Source organism: Parus major, chromosome 3, assembly GCF_001522545.3.
Source record: "Parus major isolate Abel chromosome 3, Parus_major1.1, whole genome shotgun sequence".
Lineage (NCBI taxonomy): Eukaryota > Metazoa > Chordata > Aves > Passeriformes > Paridae > Parus > Parus major.
In genome coordinates, this window is record NC_031770.1 from 55,187,778 (window position 1) to 55,193,887 (window position 6,110).

The window sequence follows — 6,110 nt, forward strand, 5'->3', positions numbered from 1 at the left end:
TGTGTGCTGTCATTGTGTATGTGTATAATTATATTCTGCAGTTTGTTTGCATTTTTGAACGTGACAAATTAATTAAAATGATTTCTGCAGAAAGAAGTGAAACATTCAGCACTAGGATCAGCCCTATTGAATATCAATATTAAAATGTTTTTAATTGTTGGACTTAAGCCATGGACCTTAGCACCTTGAAATTTGCTAAACTTTCTGCTCAAATTGTACTAAAGCATGAATTCATAAATTATTAATGTTGATTTGAATCTTGCTCCTGGTGACTCCATGTCAATCATGTGGTTACATCGATAGCTGCACAGTAAAAATAACTGTGTAACTATTTTCCAGCACATAACTACACGATTTTCAAGTATTATTTCATGTAGTAGGTAATTATTCTGTATGCTTCCAGCAGTCCAAGTCACAGGTAATTTTTTTGTCTGGCCTGAAATATTATCTGGCTTAATAGAAAGATTTTCCATAGATGTGAAATGACACAATGTCACAACAGAAAATTGTATCACACAAACACGCAACACCAGGTGTGAAAAGGAAAGTAAAGGTCATCTGTTGCAGGTATTCTTCCTGGTTTATTTTCAGAGATGCTCTCAGGTTGCTTCTAGTAGCTTCAGTTTGGAAAGTGGGGGAAGGATCTTGAAGAATGGTTAGAAGATTATCCATACAAGGTTTCATCTATTGACATTACTCAGTAACTGTTGTAATTTTGAACACTGGGTTCAAAGACCTTCAGAGTGAAATGGTAGCAGAACAATTGGCTCAAGAAGGTTTACCCTCTTCTCAGATCTTTAAAAAAAATATGTTGAATAGTATATCTTGATTTTTAAGACAAAAGGCAGTTTAAACTGAAGCTGAATCCACAGTCCTGTCTTGGCCTCTATTCCCTTGCGCACATTGCTCCATCCAGAATTTTATGGCTCAGAAAACTCATCCTCAGCACAACTTGTGGTTCAGGTGTCTGTGACTGCACAAGGTCAAAGATCAGCTTCTCCCAAGCAGAAACAAGGGTGCATCTCCCAGCTTGACTACCACTGGCTGGCTGGAAAAACTTAATGATTGTCAGCTTGGAAGCTGAAGAGCATAATAATGTGCAGTGTAGTCATATTTTAGCCACCTGCTATGTACACTGCCCAGTAAATTACTGTGCTTACATATAAGGTTGAATACAATCCTTTGTGCAGAATTTGTGCACACAGTAAAAGCCAAATAAAATTGTCCTAATAGATAAAAGGTTACAGGGTCACTGAGAAATGCATGTCATGTACCAATTTAAGAGCATGAAAAAATAAATAATAAAATAAGCCAGAAATAAGCCAGAAACTGGAGTCGGTAAAAAAATTCCAGACCCCTTTTTGCCTTGTCCTCCAGAAAGCTCCAGACAAAGCTGAACCCAAAGGGACATTTCTCAGGATCTATCAGAATAATGCATTTTGTCAATTCCTCATGCTGTCTACAGACAGTAAGGATTAAAAACAATCTTTTCACAAGCTTCTAAGAGACTGTCCTGCTGGGGACAGTTTGTCTTCAGACAGTCTTGTTTACAAGTGGGATCATTGTAATGTTTGCCTCAACAGCCAGAGGAGAGACTGGCTGTCTTATGCTCTTCTTTGCTTTCTAAACCCACCTCTAAAATGCCCCTCCAGAAGTGATCTTTACCAGACTGAGACTAGAAAAACTTCTCTTTAGTCTTTCTTGGTTTATCCAATTTCATAGGCGCATCATCCAGAGACATGAGATAATGCAAAAACCTCTGTCGAACAAAAAACTACCAAGACTCAAACAAAGCTGTAATTCAGTTTCCTGCCCCTGCTCTCACATGAAATAATAGAAAAGAATGGCCAAGCGTTGATTCACCATGTCCTTCATTCTCAGCCTCTCATGTGTCTCATGTCTCATGCATGTAAGGATCACCCTTATTCCCCTACAGAACTTTTTACATGCTCAGGAAGAGACCGGGCAAGCGAGATGAGCAGAGTAGCTGTGCTTTCACAGGGAAGAAACTTTCAAGAAACAGAAATCATTTGACAGATAAAAATTCTATTCCTAAATTAGCATAAAACTGCTTCTTAAACCAGAATGATGTGCTTTATGAAATTATATTCTGATTCAACTGAGTTATTAAATATATGAGTAATCTCACTGCAGCCAATAATGGAGTAATATAGATTAAACTACCAGCAGTCAGACAGAGCATTTGGAAGGTTTAGGATAGATTTAGGATAGGTTTAGGATAGTGAGCAAGTTTTTTCTGGACTGGGTTTGTGCAGCAAGGCTCTCAGTTGTGTGTGTAGTATACCCCAGTTTCAAACCTACCACTTAAGTACAGCAATATAAAATACAGTATATTTTTTATTTTCTTTTGATTCACTATTGTCGTTTAACCCAGCCAGCAGCCAAGGCCCACTCAGCCTCTCAGACACTTCTGCAGCAGCAGGACCAGGGAGAAAATCTGAAGGGTAAAAGGCAGAAAACTCATGAGCTGAGGTACAAAACAGTTTAATAGGGAAAACAGAAACTGTACACGCAAGCAAAGCAAAGCAGGGAATTAACCCACTGCTTCCCATGGGCAGGCAGGTGTCCAGGAAAGCAGGGCCACATCACAGATTAGAGTTACTTGGGAAGACAGGTCATCATTCCAAAAATCCTCTTTTCCTCCTTCTTCCCCTGGCTTTATACATTATGAGCATGGTGTAATATCCCTTTGGTCAGTTGGGGTCACCTGTCCCTGCTGTGTCTCCTCCCAGCCTCCCGTGCACTCCCAAATTCTCTTGCCATGTGGCAGTAGGAAAAGCAGAAAAGACCTTGGCTCTGTGTAAGCCTTGCTGAGCAGTAAAAAAACCATCCCTGGCACAAATCAAAAAAATACCCCTGTTCTCCCATACTTGTACTGTGAAGACAACCAACCCAGGCCAAAACTGGCACAACTGTTTTGTTGTACTGTTAAATAAACAGTTACTCTCTAGACTTTTTTATTGCTAGTGACTCGGGTTTTGAGTACAAGCACAAGACTGTCTGAAACATTCTTGGTTTATTTTTAAATCTTTGTAGTGCCCAGCACTGGAAGCAGCTTTTAAATCACCTAGCCATTTAATGCCTTACAGGTGCTTTGAATGAAACAGGAGCATCTATTTATACCTCTGTGAACTGAGAAAATGCGCTCAAAGGTCTGTGATGACATCTAGCCTTCAGTGCCTTTAAAACCTCAGTGAGAAGGCATGCAAATGCAGATGCTTTATTATGGATCAGGGAATGATCAGGAAGGACCATTTCATGTATCTTTCAGGAACACTGTCAAGCACACACACACTTCCCTTATTTTACGAAGTCATGGCAAATCTGCCATTCTCCAAAGCATTTGGATTAGTTGAATCCTGTCAATCTATACTGAGTTTTCAGTGTTCTTATTTCTCTCCTATGTATTTTTGGCTTTATTGGGAATATCTCTGCCCAAGATCAAGTTCCATGTATTGGTGAAAGAGATAAAAATTTGAAAATGCTTAACTTTGGTGTCTCAAAGACTGTTAATTTTTTTTTTTTAGGCTAATACATTTCAAACATGATTACATGATGTGGAAACATATTTAATGTTCAGATTCCTTGTCAGAAGTGATTCAATGCCTAGAAGCATTTAGAAGCTTTGAAAGATTTAATTTAGTGTATATACAAGTACCCAAAAATGTGTTCTTGTGCATGCAGGAATTTTTATAGAAGTTTTATATTACCAAAAATGATCTAAAAATATCTTCAGCATGAATTGGTGCATTGTGAAGGTATGAGAATTTTGCTAGGCAATTCAAAATTTTGCTAAATGTTGTCTCCCATTTAGTACTGACAAAAAGGTGTCTGTATCTTTCCCTGACATTTGCCCAAAGGATTAGGGAAAAAAAAAATAAAAAATGGATCAGTGCTTTGATGCTGGCAAACTAGTGCTAGAGAGCTTATCACACACAAACCAATCAATTCCTCAAAGTGATTTTCTGTATAAGAAAAGTTCTGGCAGAACAACAAAAGAATGGGATAGAGTGAAGATTTGTGTATTTTTATCATCATACTATCCACAGATAGAGCTTTCTGTGGAGCTAAATGGAGAACCACTAAAGGAGAAAAGAAAATCTACAATCTGTCTAGAAAAGGTTTAAAGGGTATTCCTCCCTCTTATAAAAACACCCCAAAAAACTTTAAAAGATCACCAGGATATCCAGTACAGGAACAGAGCATGGACAAAAATTGGGACTCTTGCTTGTCTCTCCATATGCTCAAGCCTCAGACTGATCAGGATGAATCTAGGGGATTCATCCCATTTCAATGTGCAATTAATCATCAGCAACTTCTCCATACATGTCAAAGAAATGCATATCACTGCCAGCTGTGATTTGTGCTCTTCTTAAGCTGGAACAAGAGAGCAGAATCATCCTTCCTTCGTACACATCAACATGCTGCTATAAACTAAAGTGGATTGATATGGGTGCAGGTCCGACATGAACTAGACAGGAATAATTTTGCATTCCAGTGCCTTTCCATGCTGTTCCTAGTCATAGGCACATCAGACAGTTATGTCCTAAATCAGCAAATCCAATTTCCTGCTATCTCAGTCCCATCACTATGCGTAATCCCTTTCATGATTAAGCTACTCTTGTTTAAAAGAACTCCTTGCTCTAAAATAGGGCAACTGCTCCTTCACAGCCTTCAGCACACAATCACTTGATTCTGCTGCTAAATAGATGAAAACATGTCTCTGATGCAGAACATCTCTGGGAATGCAGACAGGAAACATGTTCACTGAAATAGCTCCTCAATCCAGTCCATGCCCATCAGGCGTTGCCACAGTCATGCACGGGTGTCGTCAGAAACCTGATGGGAGCCAAAAGCTTCCACTGAAGTCAAAAGCAGAAACAAGACCCACAAGCCAGACTCCTCCTGAGTTGTTTCCCTAACCTGCAAACTGTTTGAGGGCAAAAGTGCAGAATAATGCACAGACCTTGCCTGGCACAGTGAGGCCAGAGATCCTGAGTGGAGTCACTGCTGCTGCTATGGTGCCAGGCAGTTTGTTGCATTCTGTGCTTCAAAAAGAGCTGCTGCCAGCAGTAGCTCACCTATTGGGTGCTGCAGTAGTTTTCTCAGAACTCTCTACTGCAGCTGGTTGAAAATTATTGAATCAATTGTAGCCAATATTGATATTAGATTGAAAAAGAGATTAGGATCTTGTCATTCTTTTTAGTATTCAGAAAAGTAATAGCTAAACAAAGTCATATGGGAACTCAAAATACTCAACCCTTTAAAAACTCACTTTTATTAAGAGAACCAAATTAAGATACAGGTATTTTCCTTGAGTTTTAAGACTTTGTAAATTTAGCTTCTAAAATACTCTTCTAAGTATTTTGAAGTTATCTCACCACCCTTTTCTTTAGTCTGTTCTGGACTTGGCAAAGGTAAATTTCCAATTAGTATTATCTTTTTTTTTTCTTTTTCTTTTTCCAGAAGCTGTACTGCATCATAGACATCACCTAATTTTATCAAATGCTTATAGGTCAGGGATCTGGCATGTGTCATTTCACCTCTGAGAGGATATTTCCAGTGAGCAGAGTTTTCAGTTTATACTTAAGAATGGATGTTGAGATGATTCAAAAGCTTCATGATAAATTAAAAGTGAACTTGAAAAATGTGATTTGGCAAAGATACTGCATGATCAGTGTGTTACGGTATGGTAATCAGTAGCTGTCTAAAGAGGTGATCAGCAGCTGTTCAGTGAGGAAAGGTCAAGGAATATGGCACGAGCTACTTTTGTAGATAAGATGGAACAAAAATATTCTCTGACAAAGAGCTGTCAAATTTCTATATGAACCCGTAACTGGAGTGACTCTTTCTGTGGATGTACACAATAACAGGATAGCATTTCTCTTCATGAAGAGGATAGTTGTGCTTATGCAGAACAAGGTGTCAGGATATCTGGATGTTGGTTCTGCCTATCTGTCCCTATGTTATTCTGGGAGCATCATTTTAATTGTATTACATGCAAAATAATTGTCAAGTTCAATGCATGCTTGTGAATGCTCTGAAATCTTGAAATCTGCAGTAACACACTGTTTTAATTCAGCTCTTAT